This window comes from Cupressus sempervirens, chromosome 1 (genome assembly GCF_028749045.1).
Source record: "Cupressus sempervirens isolate cs-2001-9-10 chromosome 1, ASM2874904v1, whole genome shotgun sequence".
NCBI lineage: Eukaryota > Viridiplantae > Streptophyta > Pinopsida > Cupressales > Cupressaceae > Cupressus > Cupressus sempervirens.
Genome location: NC_143118.1, coordinates 108,131,653 through 108,155,290, shown reverse-complemented (window position 1 = coordinate 108,155,290; position 23,638 = coordinate 108,131,653).

Below are 23,638 nucleotides of genomic sequence, written 5' to 3'. Positions count from 1 at the left end.
ACTAAAAATATAAATCTTAGAGCGAGTCTCATGAAGAACACATCTAAATTTGAAACATTGAAGGAAGATCATGAAGAACTTCATAAGTACAACACTATTGTCAAAGAAGAACTAACTAAGTACAAGAAACAACTTGAAAAACTTTACACTAGTAGAGAAAAGATTGATGAATCAATGTCAACACAAAGACCTACTTATGATAAGGCTTGTCTTGGTTATTTATTTAACATATCTAAAAAGAAACCTAAAAGTAAATTAGATCTGAAAGAGAAAGATAAGTTTGATGATAAGATTAAATCCAATCAATCTTCTGATAAATCCAAACAAGTTAAGAAGGAAATTGTGAAATTGGATGAACCTAAGAAAGTGAAATATCCTAAGGAAACTAGGTGTGAATTTAGGAGTAAATGTTTTTTCATGTAATGAAATAGGTGATATGAAAAGAGATAGTACAAATATATAATTTAATCATGTTATGAAATTTTACTATCATAATTGTCATGGTATTGGTCATAATGTAATTGATTGTAGGAAACCTAAGTATGATAATGGTAGAAGAAATAGTAGAATGTCTAGAAACATTAACCCTATAGATAGAAGTAGATCCAATGAAAGAACATCAAGAAAAATTAGACCTTATGAAGAAAGGAAGCAGATTGTGTATTATATGTGTAACAACTTTGGACACATTGCCCAAAATTATCAAGCACCTATTGATCAACAAAATCCTAGAAGCACAACCCCCGTCTATTACTTATGAAACAAATTTGGACATACAAAAAAATAATTTAGAATGGAAAAAAAAAATAATGGAAGAAACTTTGAAAATGACAGAAGGAATCATGAAATAAACATTGGAAACAAAAGCAACAATGGGAGAAACTTTTAAAATGACAGAAAGAATCATGGAAGTAACTCCAGAACTAAGAAAGACAATGAGGAACAAGAAAATTTAGCCAGTGAACTTCAAGAAAAACTCAATGAGGCATTTGTAAATGGATCAAATATTTTAGAGGAAAATTTAGTTGATTTAGAGACAGGGAAATCAAAGTCAGCAATCTAGTTTGATTCAACCAAGTTGAATTAATCTTGTTCACAACAATAGAATTGGAAACCTCATTTAGAAATCAAGATACTTGTAGAAAGGTTGAGAGAATATGTATCTTAATGTGTTTGGAATATAGTTAAGCTCACTTGCAATTTGGAGGTTAGTGGAACAAGTTATGAAGGAAATAAGAGCTATTGTTATAACAAAGATAGTTTACTCTATGACAGAAGATGAAATCTATATTTCTACAAAAAAATTAATTAAGTGAAGTTTCTTGGAGCAATTTCATGATGGAATGAAGCTATGGTGAACCTTGGATAGCATTCAAAGATTGGATAGTTGATCTTGAGAAGATATTTGATTTCAAAGAGAAATAAACAACTTTTTTGATTGAGTGAACTACACAATTAATGCAAGTTCCAGATGAATAAAAGGAGTATAAACTTGATTATTTCTACATTTTAATTATCTTAGAAGCTAAGAGCACCTAGAAGCAGTTTGAAAATTTGATTTTGAGAAAAAATCTACTCTAAAAAATGATATATTTTATCATTTTCCACACAAAAATTCTTTGATAAAATTATTTTCAGTGTAATCATGGATATGTCAATTGTTCATAATGTTGAGAATATTGAGAGACACAAATTGAAGGTTGTTCCTATGAAACCCTTATAGGAAAACCCTAATTTGGCCTTATCAATTACTCTGAACAACGTAGTGTTATTGGAAGATGTAGGAAGCTATCTATGTAGTAAGATTGAAACTATTAGAAATGAGTTTATGACTAGAGATATAGAAATTGTTTTCATTCATGATATGGCTAGTAAGCCTAGCTATGATCATTTGAAAGACTTAGACTTAGTCAAATATCATTTCTACTAAAAACTTGATACTAAGGAATGGACATAGATCGTATTAAGTAGAATTCATAATGAAAAGATTTGGATGGGAGATAATATAGTTGACATCTCTATCGACCTTATTCACAAGGTCACTAGTCTTAGAAAAAAAGGTAGTGTACCTAATGGTGAGAAAATAGTTAAGAAAAAGGTTGAAAATTACACTAAGGCAATCTAAAATGGTAAAGAAATGTTGATCAACACCATTAGACAACATGATGTAAGATTCTTGAGCAGAATCATTGCATACTCTCCATGTGAAAGTTCTAAGAATGATGAGTTATCAACATGATTTATTTATGTAGCATATAAGAAATGTGTTGATAAAGAATAAGTGAATTTGAGTGAAAATCTAAGTGAAATTCTGAGAGTACAACTTATTGAAAATTTTCTTTCATATACTTAAGAGATTTGCATTCTTATTAGTTATTGATATTATGAGCAGTGAAAGATGTACTATGGACAAGATAATAGATCTATGCAGAAGGCATCCAATAGAGAAAATCTTGGACAACGAATATTTGATCATGAGAACATTTCAGAATGAGATGAAATAGAGATACAAAATTTCCCTTGCAATTTTTTACTAATTCAAGAATGATATATGTGTTGACATTTTAGTCAAGTTTGTTTATTAGTGACACACACTTATTTAGATGGTTAGTAGCTACCAAGATTATTTTATAGTAAATATGTTAACCAAGTAAATTGGGCTCTACTAAGTTCTATAGTTGCTACTGCTTGGCCAAACAATGGTATTAGAAACCCAAAGCAATGGACTACTTATTCAAGATTGGATATCCCAAATGATTCCTAATGCACTATTTAGTTTCATTTGATTATTGACCAGGGATGTAAACTTGGAATGGAATCTACAAAGTATATGCTTCAAACTTCCTCTTCTAAACCTATTTAAGGAATTTAAATGCTTATGCTTCAGGAAAACTAAACTAAAATTGATAAGCAATTGTATTCTAATCAAAGTAGGAAACTACAATTAGGAAGTACTCCAACTAACTGTGTCGTAGGAACAAGCTACTGATTCTAGTATCATTGGTTGTAGCAACAACAAAGTTTTGAAACATCTAAATGAATAGAAAATGAACTCTATACTAACAAAGAAAGTCACTCATCAAGTGGGGCCCCCTTGAATGAGTGAATGAAAAGTACAATCAAGATAAAAGTTGCAAATTTGAGATGAACATTCTATTCATCCATAAAAGTAATTAAGCTTGATTGAAATAGTATGCAAGAGTTCTGTATTAAAAACCAATTTTTTTGACTAACTCCTGAAAGAGTCACAAAAGTTGATTATTTAAAAGGAAACTACCACCAACTCCTAAACCTATGATCACTTCATAATGAGGATCAGTTACAACTCATAAAGTTTCATAATAGAAACATTATTGACCATGAACAATCCAAAAATATAGCACACACTAAATCTACATGTTACATACAACAGAAGGCATTGACTTGCTTACAAGGATTCTATAATCATGGTTGGCTTTGATGACTCTTGTGCTAGTATACCAGTCCTTGAATATCCATGTTCAACTCTGACAACATAATTAATGCACACACATCTAACCATATACACATATATATTTCCACATCATCAATATGAGGAAAAGGTGTTAGTCTTAATTATCACTCTTGCAAACCTATAGCTACAGAAGATAACTACCCAAAACATAGATTAGAAGAGAAACCTTTCATTAACATGTATAACTATTATATTCACCATTTTTATCCATGAAATTAAGAAGATATTATTTCTTTAGAGATATCTACATTTCATCTTATGTTCACACACATATATAATCATATACATAGAAACCATAAGTTCACATGGTTAAAACCATAAATGTATGCCTTTGTGCAATAAAATGTCTTAGAAACAGGATAAAAAGTGGTGAGAAAGATGGCTAATTTAGGAGCCCATAATTCCCCCAACTAAACTATTGTTGGTCCCCAAAAATCATAAAATTTTGAACCTTGGCACAGACCCTCAGATCATTAGTTGTTTTTTACCCTGGCTCATCATTAATATAATCAGAGTTTCCATGAGTCTCTTTGAGTCTTTCCCAATACTGGACTTTAGAGTCCATGTCATAATCTACTGCATTGTCATTCATTTCTAGCAATGGATGAAGGAAAAGTGGATGTTAAAACCTTAATGGAACCCAACAGTTAAGGAGTGTCCTATCGAACATAGTATACCATGGAACTCTTCTTGAAGCAAGGGTTAAATTTTGAGGTGAGTGAGGCTCCATTCTCTTTAAATCCTATGACATCCTTATCCACCTCTACTTGGATGCATTAATTGATATAGAAACATCCTAAGAGGAATGCTAGTCCCAATCTGCAAAGGCTTGTTCTCTTACTAGATAGATCTTATTGGTTCCACTAGTGTTTCTTGTGATAAATATTCAGTTAAAATATGTTCTTTTTGAGTGTTGTACCTCAAGCCTCATCATTAAAGGAACTGACATTTCTTTCTCCCTATATGTCACAACCTAGTGTTCATGACTCATCTCATTCTACATCCATGACATAATTACTCTAAGTTGTACATCTCCTACATAAAGGAGTGAATTCCACTCCATGTCATTAGGAACTGCCAGGTTGTGCAAGTACAATTCACACAATAGATTCTTCAGATTCATTGGGGTAGGCAGATTGAAAGGCATGGTCAAATTCACAGGGAGTTGATATGGATGGATTGAGGCCTTCTACAATCCTTGTTAATTAGAAATTAACAAGTTTCTCTTGAAGGAATATTGCATACACTAGTGAGGGTGATTTTCATTCCATTAGCTATGGAATTAGCCTAGTAATCTGATCAATTCTTCATTTCAATACCTCAATCACATCTGATTTTTGCTCCAATTGAGATTTTTTCTCATTAATGACTCATTTCAATTTTTATTTTTCTAAATTCCATTATGTCTTTTCCCATTAATTCCTACAACAAGAGTTGTAGAAAAATCTATTAGGGGTAAACGTTCTTGATTGAGTATATCTACCCATCTAAAAGGAAAGTGAGGAATTTTAACTTTTTCTTTAGGTTCAAAGGACTTACCCTTCCACATAACAATTTTCCTAATCAAATTGGTTTCTTCACTAATATCAACTACCCCTTTAGCTAGCATTTCCAACTTTTCCTGACTACCATGCTAGGGTACTTCTTCAATATTTTAGTCCCAAAGTCAAGCATTTCCTCTGAGTTCATACTAACATCTGGCTAGGTAGAATTATCTACATATTCCTCTGTGTCTTTAGGGTCCTCAAAGTCTTGATCACTTTCTATTAGTAAGTAGTTAGCCCCAAGGCTAACCTCTATTTCTAGACTCTGCTCTCACATAATTGTGTCACTAGTTATAGGTTGATAATTCAATTCCTTAGAAGAGGAATTGTTCAAAGGTTCATTTCCTATAGATTTAGAAGAATCAATGTTAATAATAGGAATAGATTCTTCAACATCTTTCTCAAAAAAGACTTTTACTTCACCTCATAGGGAATGTGGATGAGTTCAAAGGACTATTCCATTTCTTTTTCTTTTCAATGATCCCCTCCTATACCATTACTTCAGTTGGGTTTATAACATTCTCTTCCCTAGGGTTCTTAGGAGTCTTTTTAGGAGGATTCTTAGAATGTTCTTCAAGAAGGTTTTTAGAATGTTCTTCTGTAGGGGAAGGTAGGGTTTCTTCCATATTATCAACATTGTCACTAGGCTAAGATTCAAATATTTCCTCTTTTGGTTCCATTATTTTACCTTACCCTTCCTAGATGTAGACCTCGACCTTATGGGCAGTGAAGATTCTAGAATATTAAGGACTTCTACATTTATTTTTTCTTCCTTTAAGAAGTTGAGGCTCTAGAATTGGAAATTCTTTTTCTAGGTGACCTACATGTTTTTTGTCTCCTACCAACATCATGGCCTTTAGGGCTGGCTATTCCAGGTTCAACCTTATTCATCTGCAATTTTTTTTCCCATGTCCCAACCTTTTGTCTACTCAATTCCTTTTCCACCATTAATTTCATTAGGAAATGGTGGGAAATAGACTGGTTGCTTCCTGACTGGACTACCAAAGATTGCTTTTTCATAATGTTAAATAAAAAGTTGGGAAGATTTATCAGTCGATCATCATGGAAAAGATGACTAAGAATTTTGAAGTGCAAAGCATGCAAGTATTTGTAGCACCCCTCATAGGTGAAGTACTAAATAATAAATGCAGCAAGCTGAATGAACTCTAGGGGCAAAGATAATTGCCTAGTTCCTTTTTTCTTGTTAATATCTAACTAAGGGTCACCATATAAAGTGAACTATGCTCTTACTGATCACAGGTTAAAATATTTCACTCATGGTTCACCTTCTTGAGGCAACCCTATCACCTCATCAACTACATCTTCTATGAACTCAACTTTCAAACCTTTAACTTCTCCAACCCCATCTTTCAAAGTGGACATAAATTGTAGAGAAACTTCCTCATTAAACCCCTTAAGGCTTAAATAATAATCTAGCCATCCTCTCCTTCTAAACATTTCATAGTTGGGCATGTCATTTAACAAAACTGTGGTCCACTAGTTCATGCCTTTGGAGGTCACCTCCCATTGCTTTTCTTAGACAAATTTCTAACTTCCAGAACATAATTATCACATATTTTAGTGATGGAAAGTCACATACCTCAATGAATTACAAAACAAAATACTGTAGAAGAAGATGACATACATACTATAACTTGATCATAAAATTAAAGATGTGCTTGCACAAAATCTAATGATATGAGTTTTACATAACATCTCATAAAAACTCATGCGTGCCAAGGCTGCCACTCTAAACATGTTGTAGCAAGTCATTAAAAATTGAGATCATCTTTTAATATCTTTAATTTACTTTGATTGTGATGATACAATCACAAAAGGACAAATCATCATGTCATGTTGTAGTAAAATTTTAAAAAATGGAATAGTTTCACCCTCCCCCCCCCCCCCCCCCCCCCCCCAACTAAGTAATGGCATGGGTCCCACCAAGCTAGGCTAAGCATGAATGAAAATTAAAATGACACAAAATCCTAAAAATTTATGAATAAATATTGTATGTATGAGTATATGTGGCACTAACTTGAAGGTGCTATAGGAAGAGTTGTCCAAAAATTGCACTTGCATATATGAAGTGATGGGATGTGGTAGATGGGTAGAAAAGAGAGAAGGGTGAGATGAAAAATTATTACAAAGAAAGTATTCCATGAAATTTTAAATTTTTATTATGGTAGTATTGGATGGAATCAAGAATCAACAGAATCATGGGTGGAAGATCCAGATTCTTTCACTACAAGATTTGTTGCTACAACTATGCTATGGAATTTCTTAAGGAACTCATCATAGCTTATAGTTTTGTGGTAAAGTTTTAGATGATTCCCATTGATGAGTAACTTGAATTGAATAGGATCTATTGTTGAAAGTTGTATGACTCCATTTTAGATACTCTAGAACCACCATTGGACTTATGTGGTAGGTTTATGAGTCCCCTACCCTTCTTTAAAGTAACCCTTAAGTAATTTTCACATATATTCCTTATTTCAACACATTCTTTTTGTGTGATATGACCTCCTACCATATGGTCTAAAGCCTCAATTCTTCCATCATTCACACATTTTAAGAAAAGGTGCTTATGAAATGCCTCATTTAGCTAGTGTTGAGGATCATGCTACAAGTTAAACATAAATCTAGATACATAATCCTCCAATGTTTCATCCTCCTTGTAAGACATTTTAAAAATTTCATCACCTTTCAAATCTTGGCCTCTATAGTACTCAGTATACTTTGTAAGAAACATTTTATGCATGGCATCCCAATCTACTATAGGATAAGCACCCAGCTCCATGAACTATCTCAAAGCAGCTTCTTTCAGAGTTGATGGGAACAACTTTAGCTTGTTGGCATTAGTGGTATAATCATAAATATTGCAAAGAATATCAAATTCAATGAGAAAAATCTAAGGTTCTTCTATTAGGAGGCCATAAAATTTGGGAAGTATAGTAGAAGGTATATTTTTCAAATTCTAGTTGCCTTGCTATTGAGGTATAGGAAAAGGAAAAGGAGCTTCAATAGCCATTCTGGGAGGAGGACCTTGCATGGTGGCTGATATACAACAAGAGAAAGTGGATTATCTTGATATTTAGGTTTAGAAAATTGATTTTTCAAATGCAGTGATTTTTCAAATGATGAAGAGGATATGTCCTTAGCATGAGCAAATGGATTTTCAAGGGGTTCTTCTTCTTTTCTCTCACTTTGTGGTTCTTCCAATTGAGGATTAAATAAATCAAATGGTTCTCCTTGATAGTTATGAGGAAGAAATATCCCAAGGTGATCTCTTATTCTATACATAAAATTATCAAAGAAGTACTAAATTAAAACTAAGAATGCAACTACAAGGACTAGTTTGAATTAACACCATCCCCAGCAATGGTGCCAAAAATGCTTGGCCAAACAATGGTATTAGAAACCCAAAGCAATGGACTACTTAATTAAGGATTAGACACCCCAAATTATTCCTAATGCACTATTTAGTCTCATTTAATTATTGATCAGGGATGTAAACTTGGAATGGCATCTACAAAGTATATGCTTTAAACTTCCTCTTCTAATCCTATTTAAGGAATTTAAATGCTTATGCTTCAAGAGAACTAAACTAAAACTAATAAGCAATTGTATTCTAATCAAAGAAAGAAACTACAGTTAGGAACTACTCCAACTAACTATGTTGTAGGAACAGGCTACTAATTCTGGTATCAGTGGCTATAGGAACAATAGAGTTCTAAAACATCTAAATGAATAGAAAATGAACTCTATATTGACAAAGCAATTTAATCATCAAGTGGCCCCCCCTTGAATGGGTGAATGAAAAGTACAATCAGGATAAAATTTTTAAACTCAAGCTAAACATTCTATTCATCCATAAAAATAATTACACTTGATTGAAACAGTATGCAAGAGTTCTGTATTAAAAACCAGTTTGTTTGACTCACTCCTAAAAGAGTCACAATAGTTAATTATTTAAAAGGAAACTACCACGAACTCCTAAACCTACAATCACTCCATAATGAGGATTAGTTACAACTCATAAAGTTTCATAACTGAAACATTATTGACCATGAACAATTCTAAAATATAGTGCACACTAAATCTATGTTGCATGCAATAGAAGGCATTGACTTTCTTATGAAGATTCTACAATCATAGTTGGCTTTGATGAATCTTGCACTAGTATACCAGTCCTTTAATATCCATGTTCAACTCTTGCAATATAATTAATGCACACACATCCAACCATATACACATATATATTTCCACATCATCAATATTAGGAAAAGGTGTTAGTCTTAATTATCACTCTTGCAAACCTATGACTATAGGATGTAACTACCTAAAACATGTATAACAATTATATTCACCCATGAAATTAAGTAGATACTATGTATTTAGAGATATCCACATTTTATCTTATGTTCATACACATATATAATCATATACATAGAAACCATTAGTTTACATGCGTAAAACTCTAAATGCATGCCTATGTGCAATAAAATGTCTTAGAGAGAGGACAAAAAGTGGTGAGAAAGATGGCTAATTTAGGAGCCCATTAGCTATTGAGTTCTAAGAATAGTATTTAGTTCTCACTGAGTAGTATCTATCGAGTTGGTGATCATCAATGTAAACCAAGCTTCATTGTGTTTACCAAGGTTCTTAGTGAAAACTAAGTTTTGTAGTGTCTACCAAGTGTGTGGTTTTAGTGATGTGAATCTAGTGTTGACTGAGATATATAGTGTCAAACAAGCCATTCAATTTATATTGAGCTCATAGAGATTGTGTTGACTGAGCTATGCAATATCAACCAAGTGATTAAGTTTATATGTTGAGTTTCACGGTGTTTGCCAAGTCATAGTATAGGCTGAGTTTAGACTAGTTGGAAGTGATTAGTATGAGTTGAGATTCTATGTCTACCAAGTGCATGATTATTTTAAACGTTGATAATAGTTGTTGAGTATCAAAACCTCACCAAGTTTATCTCTAGAACCCAAGTATCAACAATTGGGCTGACTTTGTGTATTTTGGTGAAACTTGTATTGTAGTCAACTTTGATGAATTGTAAATTTGATTAGTATATATATGTAATGTATTGCATCACATCCAAAGATATATAGATGTATGAATAATATGTTTTAAGAAGATAAAGTGTGAAGTAAAAAGTCTCCAACAGTATAAGGAGCAGAAAATATTTATCAAACATAGCAAGGTGATCATCACACTCAAAGGAATCTCATTCAAAAAATTAAGTTCTAGATCAAAGATCAACCATTGGTTCATCCTAACAGGTGGAATAGTTAAATCCTTTCACAAGGTAGACCTAACCATTTTTTGTAAATCTCTTTACTAAGTGCATACTTCATTTTATGTTTGTAAATCCTTTTGCAAGGTGGACATAACAATCCTTATTGCTCCTAATAGGGCAGATCATCAAAAGTGATCATTGTAATCCTTAACAGGACAACTTTATATTGCAGTACTAAAGCTTGTGGGTATCATCCCCACCCTAGTTTTACTTTCTATTTGGAAGCTTTCTGGGTCACCATATTGTGTGTCAAAGTTTTATGAATTTTTTAATGCTTTCAATTTTTCATGCATGCAATTAGATTAGAATACACATCAAGGATTAATTGGTGAATTAAGATTAAATTTTATAAATTACTGATTCACCCCTCCCCTCTCAGTAACTTAGCCTATCTTATATTTTCAAGAATTGGTATCAGAGCATTGTAGTTCTCAAAAAAGAAGTTTAATGGCTTGAGAAAAGATAAGAGGAAATGGATGTATTTGGACTTGATAAGACTATTGACAATGAAAAGCTAGATTTGAAATTAGCTATTGCACAACTCAAGAAAGAAAAGGAGAAACTCTCTCAATCCTTAAAAAGAAGAAAAGATCTTGCAGTAAAGATGAATGAAAAACTCTACATTGAAGAAAGAATTGAAGATATCCATTCATAAAGTAATTCAGTTGAAGCTAATGAGGCATTCAAAGGTACACTTCAAGAAGAAGTAAGAAAGCTAAAAAGAGAACAAGAAATTTAGTCAATAAGAGTGTGTGAAGTCATGGAAGAGAGAAAAAAGATAAAAGAAGACTTAGAAGGAAAGAATAATGAAATTCAACATCAATCCCTTCAATAAGAAGAATTCATTGATCAACTTACTAATGAAAATGAAGAAACCATGAATTTAAGATTAGAAAATGAAATATTATAGAATGATCTAAACACTAAAAAGAAAACCAATGAAAAGATGATGAAATCACAACTAGGAATGGATCAATTGACTGAGAAAATCCAATATAGACAAAAAGGAAAAACAAGAATTAGATATACAGAAGAAGGTAAATCACCCAAGCAAGGAGCTAAAAGGAATCAAAGACCTACTTGCAATCACTATGGTAAGCTAGGTCATACATCAAACAAATGTTAGAGTAATGGTAAAGCTAAATTCAATATAAAATGCTACAATTGTAATAAGCATGATCATAGAGCCAATGAATCCAGAGAATCCTAAATTTGAGGACAAATTTCACAAATGCAAGAAGCATGGACATAAATATTCTAAATGCGAAATCAAGATATTGAATCAAGTAGAACAAATTATAAAAGCTATATTTGGTTAGGACTACAACACATGGTGTATATGTCATTACTATGGAGAATTTGGACACATTGGAATGAATTATGTAAAACATCACATCAAGATAAGGAACACCACTAGAAGCTATTGTATTTGTATAGAACTTGGACACATTGCCAAGAATTGTATGACTACTGAAAGAATTGAAGATGAAAAGAAATCCAAGGCTGATAACATAAAAAAAAATGAGATATTAGTGGATTGTAAAATCCTATGAGAATGTAAGTTCGAGAAATGAAGCACGTGTCACTCAAGAATTGGGTGATTCAAGAACTTCTAGTTGATTTCCCACAAGGATAACTAGAACTAAGATTCTAAAGTAGACATCTTACATCAAGTTTAGTCAGCTAGAAGGAAAGATCCATATTAGCATTCAAGATGGAAAGGGATCACTAAGCATTCAAGGAATTCTAGACCTTACTGAGCAAGGTTGGGTTGCAAGACCCTACCAAGCAAGGTTAGGAGTAACTAAGTTGTTGTGTGGACACCAAGTCATGAATGTTCCTACCACGAAATTAGTTCAAGCTATTCAAAGAAAGTATGTCATCAACCAAGTGAATGAACCAAGCATTTATGGTGATTGGAAAGTTAGATTTGTTAAAAAGGGAGAAACCATATTCATTTATCACCGTGAATTTTTAAGAGCTATTTGTGAATAGAAATTTTTATGCATTTGAGAAACCTGTGTGATTTATTGTTGAAGTTTTCTATTTTTTCACAAACCCTACTGAGTGATGGAATCCTCTAGCAAAAAGAAAAAGAATGGGTTTGAGATGTTGGTTTAAGGCATTGAATGGAAGGCACTATATTTCAAGTTGAATTTGACTATTCCGAAAACTCTTGATCCAACTAGAGCTTAGTCTCAAATTCCATCTAAGGTATTTCTCGTTAATGATATCCAATCACATTTTCATTATATAATTCCAAATATAGGAACCCTAGAAATGGATGAAACTTTGGAGAAGTTGTGTGTGAATGGTTTGTTAAAACCTGAGCATCAACACCTAGAAACCAAGGATTTAACCCACATTGCTCACATTCCCTGAGATTTTCAGATTAAGTGGATAAGATTTATCCTTAGCCATGTGCACAAGGGGTAGTTATGGTTGGAGCAAACTATTCTCATTACAAAGAAAATGATTCATTGGATCATAGAGCTCCCAATGTTGGCAAAGGAAAAAATCACCAAAACCCTAAGTCAAGTAGAACTGGAGAAGAAAACGCTTGCCGAATGGGATGGAAGGGATATAAAGATCAGTTATATTACTAATATGGAGCTAAAGTTTGGAATTCATGTAATTACACACAAGATATATAGCTCTAGTCAACTTAATAGTGTATCATGTGAAGCAGTGGATCTCACATTCAAAGTGGTCAAGAACAACATGTTCTTCGACCTTGATGAGTTGATGTTGAACCAATTCAACAAAAACATGGAGAACATAAGGTTATCAAAGAATAACTTGTGTAAGTTTGGATAACTTTTAACCTATTTATTCTTCTTTGTGAAAAAAAATTTCCCTTCAAATGACACAATTGTATGGAGAAAAGATGCATATATTCTTAATCAAATCAATAAGTATATAGTAGAAATGGGAGAAAATTATGTTAGTATAATGGATAACTATTTTGATGCATTCAAGTATAAGATGAATTAATAATTTAGGATCCCAAAGAAACTTGTAGAAGACTACAAGGATGATATTTTTTTTATGATAGATTGTGACAAAGTATATATACAAGCAGTCAGACCGAGAATTGCATGGGTCAAGTCACTAGGTTATGAGGTCAATATTGATGACACCAAAGATATTATTGAGGTATTTTTGAATGAACTTGTGGAAAGGCCACATATTTTGACACATATGATGAAGCTAAAGAAAGAATTGAACTAGAGATAAAACTTCCTTAGGCTATCAACAAAGGAAAGAAGAGGCTAGCTAAATTGAAATAAACTAGCTCTACTCTCCTATTCATAGAAGGTAATGGAGATGGCATAGAAGAAGAAGATGCAGAAGATAAGGTAGATGAAGCAAAATTTGAAGAAGAAGAGCTAGTCAAGAAGAAAGGTAAGGTTATTATAACCAAACCTACCAAGTCATCTACTATAGTGTTTACAAGAAGAGCATCCAAAAAAATCTAAAATTGCGTGAAGATGAAGATGATGTGATTTTCGTATGACCTCCACCCACATATCAAGAGAAACTAAAAGAAATTGATGCAAGAATTGGCATGGAAAACTTTAAATAATTAAGGTATGTAACTGGAAATGTAGAGGAAAGGAAGCAAATTGAATACATGGTTATGTCTAAACTAGGTAAATGGAAGTATTCATCAGACTAACTTGTGTAATAGATTCCAAATGAACTCATGGATAAAATCAAGCCAAGATGGGAATATGCCAAGAAAAATGCAAAGGACATATATGAGTAGACTCTAAGGAAACTCATGCTGAGTCTTAATGATGGAGAAATAAAAGAGTCCATCAACTAGAGTGAATTGAAACTTACTTTGAAATTTAATATTTGCTTAATACTGGTCAATGAATTTGAACATGTGGTAAGGAATGCCACAAATAAATGGAAGAATATTTATAATCTTCATAAGAAAAGTGCTTATGTTGTTAATGTTAGTGATAAAAAAGGTGGTGATGAAGATAACAAGGAAGAAGAGGACAAAGATGATGAAGAAGAAACATTTTATGAGTATAAAGATAATGAGGAACAAGAACAAGAATCCACCAAGGGGAATCACTTTGAGATTAGAGCATTGAGAAAATTATCCCTAAAAAGATTGTAGCAACAGTTATAGCCTCATGATGTAGGAGCATCCAGAGGTATAAGGGCAATCCTATGTCACCCAAAAAAATATACTTAGACTTAGTTTCTATTTCATGTGTTTTCATTTTTGGATACCCATTTAGGTCAAATAAAGGTTCCAACTCTCACAGTTCCACTATCAGTCTTCGTGTAAATCCCAAAAAAATAGGAGTATGTAATTGAGCTATTATTTTGGTGAACTAGGAGGTGTAAATTGGCTAGATGAATGTAATTGTAATTTAGAGCATTCTAGAAAAAGGATCAGGTCAAAAGACCCCATGATTTGAAAGTTATTGCAGTTTTTCGAGTTGTGGAGACCTCCTAAGAATGCTTCAAAGTCAGGTTAGGGGCATTAAATGACCTCAAAAAGGGCCAAAAAATGGGGGATGAGTGAAGGTCATCCATAAGGCTATAGAGCACTTTGAGAGCTTTCCGAAAATGTAAACGGTTTGTCAATCGGAGCTATGGTTCAAAAGTTATGCCTCCCGAAAGTTTGATTACCATTTCTGGATTCTTCTAGATTTGTGTCGACTTCTAATGTAGCTTTTGGAACCTTCTATTTGGTCAATGGATGCCTACTAGTACTTTATAGAATGTACTCCTAGTCCTTAGCCCTTTGGGGTCTATTTAAGGAGATTTCTGGCATTGTAAAAGGCAGTTCGGAGTGGAGTTTGAGAGGAGGTACTGAAAGGAGAAATTATCTCCGGATTTATGCTATTGTAAGCCCTTAGGGCATGTTTTGAAGTTTATTTTCTCTGTATTGTTTGTACTAGCTTATTTTCTTAGTTAATATAATTTCCCCCCTTTTTTGTTGTGTCCATTTTGTGCTTGGGTTGTGTCCCCATCAAGTGGTATCAGAGCTAGTTTTCTTGAGTGTGTAGACAGAGTGCCGACTATGAGGTAGTTTGCACTAGGACTGTGTGGTTGTGTGTTTGAGTTAAGAAGATGCCTCCATGAAGAGAGCATGGTAGAAGGGCCAGAGCTATCAATCCTAAGGAGGTTAGAGCCCTCCAAAGGCAGGTACAAGCATTGCAAGAGGAACTCTATAGAGGAACAACTGTGGCCGCAGGTGATGAAAGTGAAGATGACAATGAAGAAGAAAAAATTGGACTAGAAGGGGGATTTGATGGGGAAGTTTTGAATCATGCAGAGGAAAGGCTTTTTAGGGCCATTACTAAGTTTGGGAAAAGACCTACAATTGAAGTGGGTGTATTTTCAGAAAATCTTAAACTAGATGAGCTAATCGATTGGATCAATGAACTGGAAGAATACTTTGAGTATGAGGATATCAGGGACCCAGATAGGGTTAAGTTTGCAAAGCGCAAACTGAAAGGCCATGCCAAAATCTAGTGGCAAGAGGTCCAATTGGAAAGAAACAGAAGAGGAAAGGAGAAGATCGCAAGGTGGGATCACATGGTGGACAAATTGAAGAAGCAGTTCATTCCTATGGACTACAGGCTTGATTTGTTTAAGAAGATGCATGGTTTAAAGCAAGTAGGAAGATTAGTCCAAGAATATAAAGAGGATTTTTATTAACTCTTGATTAGAGTAGGGCATGCAGAAGCAAATAAGGAGAAGGCTGCTTGTTATATCATTGGGTTGCGACCTAGCATCCAGGAGGAATTAAGTTTGGTAAGAATGACCAGTGTTGAAGAGGCATACTAGCTTGCCCTACAAGTTGAAGAGAAGTTGAATAAAAGGTTTGAAGGAAGACAAAGAGGGCACGATCAAGGAGGAAGGGGAAGCGGTAGGTCATTTGGAGGCCGCAATGAAACCCAAAAGAAAAATGAAGATGAGGGTACTAGCAAGAACCAGAGGAATGAGGGCTTCAACCGCTCTCGTGGCCAAGACTTTGGAAATTAGAGAGGAAGAGGTAGAGGACATGGAAAAGGAAGAGGATGCTTTCATGGTACCTATTTCCATTGCAATGAAGAAGGTCACCGTGCCTTTGAATGCCCTCAATGACAAGGAATGATAGATAGGAGAGCTAAGGGCCAAGCTAGGGTTGCTCATGTGGATGAGGATGTAAAATCATCACATTCAAAGGATGCAGAAAGAGGAGAGACCTTGGTAAATGAAAGAGTCCTACTAAGTGGTGAGATTGAACTAGGACAACAAAGGAGTTTGTTCTATACTAGATGCAAGTGTGAGGATAAATGTTGTGACGTGATCATTGATGGTGGTAGTACTGATAACTTTGTATCAGAAGAGATGGTCTCTAAGCTAAAGCTCAAGAGGGAAAAACATCCCCAGCCCTATTGGATTGCTTGGGTAAAAGATGATCATAAGGTCCTAGTAAGTGAACAATGTTTAGTAAAATTCAAAATTGGGAGTTACCATGATGAAGTTCTTTGTGATGTTATTTCGATGGATATTTGCCATCTATTGTTGGGTAGACCATGGTAGTTTGATAGGCATGCAATACATGATGGTCATGCAAACACATACTCTCTAACAAAGGATGTAGTTCACCAAAAATTGAAGCCCATGAAAAAGGAAGGCAAAAAGGTATGTAGCAGTGCTAGGATTTGTCTTGTTGATGGAAGGAAGTTTTTAGATGGCATGAAATATCAACGTATGTGCTATGCTTTCATTCCTAGGAAAGATAAAGAAGGTAGTAGTGAAATACCACTTGAAGTTTCAGATTTACTAGGTGAGTTTGGAGATATTATCTTTGATAATGTTCCAGATGGATTGCTACCAGTAAGGCAAATCAGTCATCAGATAGATTTAATCCCAAGAGCTAGTTTGCCTAACAAGGCTGCTCACAGGATGACTCCTACTGAAACAAAGGAGCTAAACAAATAGGTTCAGGAGCTATTGAGGAAGGGCTTGATTCGAGAGAGCCTAAGTCCATGTGCAGTACCTGTAGTACTCGCACTAAATAAGGATGGAGAGTGAAGGATGTGTACAGATTCTTGAGCTATAAATAGGATAACCATCGAGTACCAATTTTCTTTGCCAAGGATGGATGATCTTATGGACTACTTGAGTGGATCTCAGTACTTCACAAAGATAGATATGAAGACTGGTTATCACCAGATATAGATTCGAGAAGGAGATGAGTGGAAAATAGCCTTTAAGACCAAGGAGGGTCTTTATGAGTGGTTAGTCATGCCCTTTGGATTGACGAACGCCCCAAGCACCTTGATGTGGCTCATGAATGAGGTACTTAAGAAGTTCTTGGGAAAATTTGTTATTGTTTATTTGGATGATATTTTAATTTTCAGCAAGACTTTGGAAGAACATTTATTGCATATTCATAGTGTCCTTGAAAGGTTAATGGAAGAGAAACTATTAATTAATCTAAAGAAGTGTATCTTTGCAAAAAGGGAGTTAGTCTATTTGGGGTTTGTTATATCACCTGAAGGTCTCAAAATGGATCCAAAGAAGGTAAAAGCCATCTTGGAATGGCCTACTCTAAGGTCTGCTACTGAGATACGATCATTTCATGGTCTACTTAGTTTTTATAGGAAGTTTATTAAGAATTTTAGTGGCATATGTGCACTCCTAACTGATACAATAAGAGGGGATAGAAAAGAGTTCAAATGGACTGCAGCAGCTATGAGAAGTTTTGAATTGCTAAAGAAGAAGGTGACAGAACAGCCTGTGTTAGCACTTCCAGATTTTAGAAAAGTGTTCCAGGTGGATTGTGATGCTAGTGGCAGCACTATTGGGGCTATATTAACCCAAGAAGGTAAGCCTATTGCATATTTTAGTGAAAAATTGAATGATGCAAAGAAGAAGTATTCTATTTATGATCAAGAGTTCTATGCAATAGTTTAGGCCTTAAAAAAATGGAGGCATTATTTATTGCCAAAGGAATTTGTTTTGTATACTAATCATCAGGCATTATAGTACCTAAATAGCCAAGGTAAATTGAAATAGAGGCATATGAAGTGGGTAGAGTTCTTGCAGAGCTATACATTTGTGTTGAAGCATAGAAGTGGAAAATCTAACAGGGTTGCAGATGCACTAAGTAGGAGATAGTTGTTGCTTACAGTAATGCAAGTTGAAGTAGTTGGGTTTGATGAACTCAAGAATTTGTACCTTGAGGATCTTGATTTTGCTGAAGCATGGAAAGCTTGTAAAGAGCCTATTGCTATAGATAGAACCAAGTGGTTAGACTATTTGATTCAAGATGGCATGTTGTTCAAGGGTAGTCAATTGTGCATTCCAAGGAGTTCCATGAGGGAAAATCTAATTAAGGAGAAACATAGTGGAGGGATGGTAGGAAATTTTGGTCAAGATAAGACCATTGCCATTCTAAGAGAACATTATTTTTGGCCTCAAATGTCACAGGATGTCAAAAGGTTTGTACAGAGCTCTCAAGTTTGTCAAGTTGCTAAGGGATTTAGCCACAATACTGGACTATATCAGCCATTGCATGTTCCATCAAAGCCATGGGAGGACATAAGAATGGATTTTGTTCTTGGATTGCCGAGGACACAAAGGGGTAATGACTCAGTATTTGTGGTGGTTGATAGGTTCTCCAAAATGGCACATTTCATTCCATGCCACAAAACTCATGATGTTGTCCATATTGTAGACTTGTTCTTCAGAGAGGTGGTGAGACTACATGGTCTCCCAAGGAGTATAGTTTCTGACAGAGATACTAAATTTGTGGGGTATTTCTAGAGGACATTGTGGAAGAAGTTGAGAACAGACCTAAAATTCAGTTCCACGCATCACCCATAGACTAATGGCTAAACAGAAGTGGTAAATAGAGGTCTGGGCAATTTGTTGAGATGTTTAGTTGGGGATAAGCCCAAGGGATGGGATTTGATTCTACCATAGGAAAAGTTTTCTTATAATAACTTTGTAAATAGGAGTACTAGAAAATCACCATTCCAAATTGTATATCGGAGTAGCCCAAGGACTACACCAGAGCTGAGGAAGATAGAACAAGGGGAGAGGACAAGTGCTGGAGCTGAGAAATTTGATGAACATATCAAGCATCTACATGAGGATGTTCAAGCACACATTACCAAGATGAACCAAGAGTATAAAGCTAGGGCTGATTAAAGGAGAAGACATAAGGAATTCCAAGTAGGAGATTTAGTCATGGTGCACTTACAAAAAGAAAGATTTCTAGCCAGTACTTACAACAAGCTAAAAATGAAGAAATTTGGCCCCTGCAAAATTTTGAAGAAACATGACTCAAGAAATGCATATGAGGTGGAGCTACTAGATGGTATTCACATTTCTCCTATTTTCAACATTGCAGACTTAATAGAGTATCATGATGATGGTGCAGATGACAAGCCACTGTTAGAGCCATGTCCAATTCTTGCTTCTAAGAAGGAGTAGATAGAAGACATTCTAGATCATCATGTGAGTAGGAGTACTAGAAATAGGCAGCATGAAGAGTATTTGGTGAAGTGGAAAGGATGGCTGATCAAGGACTCAACTTGGATTTTAGCAGCCGAGGTTTCCCATTTGGGATTTCCTCTACCATTCATAAAGTGACAGGGTCACTTTTCAATCTACCCTGGGTGTCTAATGTAGGAGCATCTAGAGGTATAAGGGAAATCCTATGTCACCCAAAACAAAATACTTAGACTTAGTTTTTGTTTCATGTGTTTTCATTTTTGGATACCCATTTGGGTCAAATAAAGGTTCCAACTCTCACAGTTCCACTATCAGTGTTCGTGTAAATCCCAAAAAAATAGGAGTATGTAATTGAGCCATCATTTTGGTGAACTAGGAGGTGTAAATTGGCTAGATGAATGTAATTGTAATTTAGAGCATTCTAGAAAAAGGATCAGGTCAAAAGACCCCACGGTTTGAAAGTTATTGCAGTTTTCCAAGTTGTGGAGACCTCCTAAGAATGCTTCAAAGTCAGGTTAGGGGCATTAAATGACCTTGACAAGGGCCAAAAAATGGGGGATGAGCAAAGCTCGTCCATAAGGCTATAGAGAACTTTGAGATATTTCCTAAAATGTAAATGGTTTGTCAATCAGAGCTACGGTTCAAAAGTTATGCCTCCCGAAAGTTCGGTTACCATTTCTAGATTCTTCTAGATTTGCATCAACTTCTAACGCAGCTTCTGGAACCTTCTATTTGGTTGGTGGATGCCTACTAGCACTTTCTAGAATGTACTCCTAGTCCTTAACCCTCTGAGGTCTATTTAAGGAGATTTCTAGCTTTGTAAAAGGTAGTTTAGAGGGAGTTTGAGAGGAGGTACTGAAAGGAGAAATTATCTCTGGATTTATGCTATTGTAAGCCCTTAGGGCATGTTTTGAAGTTTATTTTCTCTATACTGTTTGTACTAGCTTATTTTCTCAGTTAATATAATCTCCCCCCTTTTTTGTTATGTCCATTCTATGCTTGGGTTGTGTCCCCATTACCTCACTTCCTAACTCTCTGAGTAAAGCATTAAAGACATCAATCTTAGAGAAAGTTACCACATAATTAGTTGTGTCAAGCACTACAAATACAAGCACTCAACCAATCTTTGCACATGTTCAACTTAGTACTTCATTGACTAAAGTGACCAACACTTCATCTACTAAGTAGTCAGTGCTTCCTCCTTCATCAGTTGTGGTTACTTAGCAAAATGGTATTTCTTCAATCAACACAATATCTACATTTTTTTCTATTCCTTCCTTTTCCACTATTGTTACCATTCCAAGTATGCAAATAATAAGTACAAAGACAGTTGAGAGAAAGTGTCAACCAAGTACTAAAGTGTCTAGCAAAGGAAAATATAAGAAAGAAGACATTAATCTTGATGAGGAGATAGTTTTTGTAAATTGGGATAGCTCTACTCTAAATCCTAATGAAATACATATAGTAGGAGATCTATTACAAAAGAAAGCTAAGCAACAGATGCTTAGAGAGGAAAGAAATAGAGAATTTCAAGTGCTTGAAGATGCAAAGAGCATTTGGTGTAGAGGCACCTAAATTTAAAGAGAATAAGGAGGTTTAGAGTCCTTAAGTAATATGTTGAATTAATGTGTTCCATTTATGATATATTTGAGTCTTTTGAGTCAAGATGTAAAGGCTAGAGAAGCCATTTGCAATAAGTTGTCAAAATTGTAAAAGGAGGTCTTATTATGATCAATAATGTCAAAATGTTTATTTCATAGGTGAATGAATCTATTGGTATCCATATAAATTCATTTGAGTCTTAATTTTTTTCTAGGCTGGGTTTGTATGAAAGTTGAAATGCAAAAATGCATAAAGTGCATTAAATGTTGTCAAAAATGCAAAAAAGTTAAAAGAATGTAATGGGTTGGTATAAAGGGTGGTTTGGAAGTTATAACCAACCAAAAAATATATAAAAATGGATGTATGGTCATACCAAAGAACTAATGAAAGGAAGAGATACATTTTGAAACAAATTTGGTAATATTCTGAGTTATTATTTTGATTGGTTTTTCAGTTTTAGTGTTGGTTCCAGGTCTTGTACAACCATGTACAACTTGGTGTACACTCGAAAGTGTCCCACTCTAAACCCTTCTATCCAAAGGATTCCATGAGTTGGAATGCTTGGATGCCGACTTAGATCTCCCTATCCACGGAGTGCAAGGAGTTAGTATTTCAGCATGAAGGCTCTCAGCCAAGCCTTAGAAATGTACTTCTTGCTAGTAAACCATGCAATGGGAGGTTCCAAAGACAAGATGCAAGAATGCAAATGTCCCAAGGAGTTCCTCAAGAATGCAATGCAACTAAAGATTAAACTAGAATGAATATGAAAAGTACAGCTATTCTAAGCATGGATGAGAGTGTTACAATCCAAATATTAAGCTATGTGAGATAGATTATTGCAAAATAGAAGCTAAACTAACATGCAAATGAATCTAAGCTAAAATGCTATGGTATGAGAGAATGTAGACAAGAAATAGAAGTTCTCCACAAAGCTCCAAAGAAACCTATTAGAAAACTTGCAGCATAACAATATTCAAAATGAGGATGGGTTGAGGGGGAAAGCTCTCTCCCTTTTAAAGATGTATGGACGGTAGAGATCAAGATGAAGATGGTGGATGATCAATGGTGGAATTCAAAAAGAGGAGTGATCCATGTGCACACACAATTTAACCAATAGAATATAAGTTGACTTGTCATATAAGACAAAAGTCACAAAGCCTTTTCTTTTAATTGCAAAATAGAAAAAGGACTTTATGTATGCACTTTAAGTGGGTTAGAAGAATGGGGTCTTTTATTTAATTAAAAGGGGACATGTTCTTTTAATCAAATAATGAACTTAGGATAGCATAGTCAAACTATAGGTTATAATCAAATAAATTGATTATTAGCAATTTGGCTTAGGTAAGTGATTAAATTAATTTAGCCAAAATGTTAAAAAGGGGGCTAATAGTCTAGATGACCATTTTTAGGTGATTACACCTGGAAACTATGTAAACTCTATATATATGGATAGAGTAGTGAATAAAATTTATTGGATTTGGTTTGGATTTATTTCATGTAGAAATGAAGAATTTATGCAAGTTTTGGCAAAGCTTGTAAATTTTAGATTTGAGGATGCCCAACTATAGTCAGATCGTAATGTTTGGTATGGACACATTTTGATGAAACAAGAACTCTATTTATATTTATTGGAAATTTATTTGAACTAGATTTCATTTCCAATTTGTTTGAGTTGTTTTCTTTCAAATTTGGGTAAGTTATGGATATTTGAGTAAAGACTAGTTTTTAAGGATCTCCATTGAAGGTGCAAACAAAGATGTGATCTTATAAAATGATTTATGTATTGGATAAATTAATTGCTTATATAGTATGAAACTATATTTATGTAGGATAAATTTGATATTTTTTTGGTATTATTTGGATTTACTTTGATAAATATATGGGATGCCCTAGGTAGGGTTTGACGTTTTAATTATGAATTATGATAGGGATATGGACTAGAATTTGTAGTCTAAAACAATAATTGTTTATGAATAAAATGGGGTCCTTAGACCTCAATATTTCATGAGTTTATAGTTACTATAGTTATCTACAAACTTTTTTGTTTCCAAAAAAAATTGGTTTTGTGTTTTAGTGGGTCAAATAACTCAATTCTTGGAAATTGTAAAACTTGGGACAATATTGAATTTTTTTGTTAAAGGAAGAAAACAAGTAGTATTTGCCTCTTTTCAATTATTTCAACAAATATTAGATCATCAAGAT